Source organism: Cucurbita maxima, unplaced genomic scaffold (genome assembly GCF_002738345.1).
Source record: "Cucurbita maxima cultivar Rimu unplaced genomic scaffold, Cmax_1.0 Cma_Scf00010, whole genome shotgun sequence".
NCBI lineage: Eukaryota > Viridiplantae > Streptophyta > Magnoliopsida > Cucurbitales > Cucurbitaceae > Cucurbita > Cucurbita maxima.
The window spans coordinates 9,584-14,584 of record NW_019272026.1 but is presented as its reverse complement, the minus strand read 5'-3'; positions in this window follow the sequence as shown (position 1 = coordinate 14,584).

Sequence of the window (5,001 nt, the reverse complement as noted above, 5' to 3'; positions counted from 1 at the left end):
TTTTAATTCAAGATGGAAAGCACTTAATATATTTTAGTGAAAAACTAAATGGGCCAACATTGAAATATACTACCTATTATAAAGAATTATTTGATTTAGTTCATATATTGCATGTGTGGCAACACTAATTATGGCCTAGAGAATTCTTGATCCACTTTGATCATGAAAACTTGAAGTATGTGAAGGGTCAAAGCAAACTGAACCGTAGACATGCAAAGTGGGTGGAATTTATGGAAACATTTTCGTATGTCATCAAGTATAAGCAAGGTAAGGATAATACAGTAGCTCATGTGTTATCTAAAAGGTATGATCTCTTTACTTCTCTTACTGAAAAATTCTTGGAGTTGAGCATATTATTGAATTATATGGAGATGACCAAGACTTTAGAACTATTTATGCATCTTGTCCAAAAAAAATGGTGGATGAGTATTATGTCTTTCATAATTTTTTAATTACTAAGACTATGCTTTGTATTCCTAAATGCTCTATAAAAGATTTGTTTTCGAGAGAAGCATATGGTGGTGCCTTAATGAGACATCTTAGGATTAATAAAGTTTATAAAATGTTGCATAAACACTTTTGTTGGCCGAGATGAAGCATGTGGCATATAGATTTATGGATGATGCAAAGCATGCTGCTAACTTATTCTTTAAGAAAGTAGTTTATGGATTTACTACACTTCATTTGCTTCCTATTCCTACTAATTTTCTTCTAATATTTTTGTGAGTGAAGCATTTAGATTTGATCAAAACATTTCAAAAGGAGTGACTGAAAGAAGGTGATGATTTTTTCTGATTCGAGGACGAATCCTTCTGAAGAGGAGGAAGATGATAAGAATCATTGTGTACACTTCATTTGCTTCCTATTCCTACTAATCTCCTTCTAATATTTTTGTGAGTGAAACATTTAGATTTGATCAAAAAATTTCAAAAGGAGGGGTCTGAAAGAAGGTGATGATTTTTTCTTATTCGAGGACGAATCCTTCTGAAGAGGGGGAAGATGATAAAAATCACGGTGTACACTTCATTTGCTTCCTATTCCTACTAATTTCCTTCTATTATTTTTGTGAGTGAAGCATTAAGATTTTATCAAAACATTTCAAAAGGAGGTGACTGAAAGAAGGTGATGATTTTTTCTGATTCGAGGAGATTAAAGAGGATCGGGAATAAATCCCGTCCACAAACATATCGGGATTGAATTCTGGCCACAAACGTCTTTTGTCGGGAGACTATAAATACCCACAATATGTTATGTAAAAAACAGATTCGCTGATGAATGTAATTCAGATCTCAAATTGAGACGTTTTCCTTAGAAATCCGAGCATCATATTTGTCATTTCTAAGTTTCAAGCAATTCTTGTGGTAGAATTGCATCCGAGTCATTCAATCAAGCCTTGATCAAGTTAGATTGTGGAGTGACTCAATTTAGAACAAGGTTCCAAGTCTTGCTTCTAGATCTTCGATCGTAAGAGGTAATCTAATTTTAGCCTTATCTCTTGGTTGATCCAAATTTCGCATAAGGAGGTATTAATTACTTTGATTCAAGGGTTCTTGCTAAAATAAAAGCTTGGATGGTTGGGCTGAGGATTAGGGTTGCCTTATCAATGTCTATAAAATTGATTTTCCAAGGGAATTTCTACATTTTACTTCCGATGTTTCTCAGTTGAGTTCTTTTGATGTAGGTTATGATTTTCCTGATTGGAGTACAAATCCTTTTGAAGAGAGGAAAGATGATAGAGAGCATGATGTTCCAAATGTTTAACCTAGACCAATTATACGTCCAAGACCAAGAAGATTCAACAAGCATTCATTCTTCATCTACAAAATTGGATAGCCTCGATTCAACCTCCATTTCATATGTTACAAGCTATTTGATTAAAGAAAAAATATTTAGAGGTTCGAGGGTGAGTAATTGCACGGTTGAAGTAGAGGACGAAGTTGTTATAAATAGTAGTAGTGATAATTTATTTCGGAACTTTATTTAGTATTTTAATTCCATAACTTGTTGTAGTGGGGAAAAAAATGTGGGAAATTACTTGTGAAATTGGCCATTACTTGTTTTTTTTTTTTTTTTTTCGTGGAGATTTAAACGATAATGGAGTAACTTACCAATCATGGCCACTAACTTATTTAGTTGGCATTTGAAGAGTCAAAAGTTTCTTTTGTGGAGAAACTATAAAAGTAGATTTTGAATAAAAGTAATCACTCAAGTTCAAGACTTTAACTTAAGAAATTTTAGTATCCTCTTTGTCATTTCTCAGTTTCATGCAATTCATATGGTAGATTGCATTGACTGATTCATGATTAAGTTGAATTGTGAAGTGACTCAATTTAGAACAAGGTTTCAAATCTTTCTTCTAGATCTTTGATTTTAAGAGGTTATCTACTTTTACGCTTATCTCTTGGTTGATCCAAATTTTATATAAAGAGGTGTTAATTTCTTTGATTCAAGGGTTCTTGCTTCAAAAAAAGCTTGGATCATTGGGCTGAGGATTAATATTGTCTTATCACCCACGTTTCAAAGTCCGCTCCCATCCATGACCAACTCCTAGTTACCGAAAAACAATGTAAACATGAAGTGAGTAAAAAGTTATTAAGTAACGTACTTATAGGCTCTTAATGACAACCTTAAGTTAGGATGTTATCTCTTATTGAGTTTTCATGGGCTTGGCACTTAGAGCTTATATTTTTACATGTTGCCTTCTCATCCTAAAAACTTTTCCATAAATTAACCTTTAGTTCTCTTCCTGTGACCACATGAGTGGGGCTATCATGGTCGTGTCATCTTTCTAGTCAATTCTGATGCAGTGCATTTCAACTAAGTGAGGAAAATAGGAGGTCCTCCTTATCCTCCTAATCATGATACATAGTGTATGGCATCCCACATCAAAGAGGAATAGGGGCATTGTCGCACACCACATGATGGGAGATAACTGTCACTTTTGGGTATAAATCCTAGCTATTTATTTACCATGTTATTCAATTGATCTTAGGTATATTCTTGGAACACGATCTATAAAAGAACATAGGCTTATACATTATATCATGGAGTAGCATCAGCATCACAACTCATTAGTTTTAACTTAGGTACACAATAAAAGGCAACCAAATGTGATCCCATGGGCGTGAAAACTTACTAGTAACTTGATAAATCCCTTTCAAGGTTGTGTATAAAGTTCCACGTTACTTAGGTGTCTGAAAAGTGGTAAAAGGAGGTTATTTTGGGTGGAGGGCATTATAGTTATTTTACACCTATGTGTGAATTCTCTGTGGATCGATATGCTTCCTATATGTTATGTATATGTTATAATATGTGAATTGTATGATAATAGTTCCTGTACGATGTGTTCAAGGATATGTTTGAGATAGGATACAAGAAGAATGCACAAAACGAAATGTAACGATAGGAGTAAAATACGTTCACGAAACGTTAATGCTAGGTTACATACCGGAGTGATATGGATAAGAGAGATTGATGGAAGAATACGGTTAGGTTACGGGTAGAAAGGGATAGGTTTGTGATAGATTGATAGAACGATAGCGTTATGTTAAGTTTTTGTGATGATATGACTAAGGTACGTTCATGTAATGATATGACTGTGATAGGTATAAGAACGTTAAGGCTATGATAAGTTAGAGAAGGATATGACTATGAAGTGTTTACGTTATTACTTATTTATGATATGATACATTGTGATGCAATATCTCAAGGTATGATGTGTATATGATGAAATGTTATGTTAAAAGCATAGAACGTTATGTTAGGTCTCTTAAATTGTGTGTATACAGCATGATATGAATGATATGAAATTACGATAAATGACATGAAATATAACCCCGTTAGAATTATGTATGATTTGAGAACGGAAGAATGAGAAACGATATGATATGAATGATGAACGATATCTGAAACGATATGAAAATGATATGATATGTACTTAATGCTAGCGGGGTTGTATTAAAGGATTATGAAATTGTATAAGTAGTGGGGACCTCATGCATTATGTGTGTTCATGCATTTGGGGGATACCCTTATCCCATCACGAGGGTACGGACGCGTACATCCAATGGCAGGACAACGATTGTTATGCTTTGCATAGCGCTGCCGTGACGGTTACTAGTTTTAACAGGTCCAGCATAAGGTGCTCCCAGAGTATGCCCACAAGATAAGGAAAGTGGCCCAGCGGTGTGCGAACTAGCTTGGTATGGGCCGTGTGTAGAGTATATAGTACACGTCCACGATTACCCGTTAGGACAACACCGTAGGGAAAATGAAACGAAACGAAACGAAAGATAGGTCCCATCATTTCATTGCATTTGATTGTTATATTTAACCCCAATAGCGAGGTCACTTACTGAGTGTTTCTTTAAATACTCAAGCCATGTGCTACTACATTTTTCAGGTTAAGGCATGGCATTTCTGTACGGCTAACGATGGCATCGCAACTCGAGATCATGGCACCTGCATAGGATAATGGTATTTATTTTCTTAGACTTAGGCTAGAATAGGATGTTTTAAACTTAAAACGCTTATTTATTTTATTTTGGGTCTTTTGTTGTGTCATTTTAAAGATGTTTTCGAAACACGTAAGTCCATGGCTGTGTTTTAAGTTAAACGTTATGTTTTATAGAATTTAAATGAAGGCTTCCGCATTCAATGTTTATTGTACGTATATAGTAGCGACCTTAAATTAGTAGAAATTTTTTGATCGTTATAGTTGGTATCAGAGCCCTAGGTTATAGATCTTGTAGACTAGCTTACGATGTTGGCTTGGCATGTTCCATGGTCCCACCGTCGGTGCCCCGTCTCCGCCAGGTATGTCTTGCGTAAGATAAGAAAATTACATGTTGTTATTATTTGGTAATTATAAAATATAACTCATAATTTGACTTTTACTCTATTGATTGTATTATAATTGACTGCATTCATGTTAGGTTAATTCTATATTTATTATAATTTAGAATACGTTATGTTTTACCTTGCATGGAATGTGAATGTAAA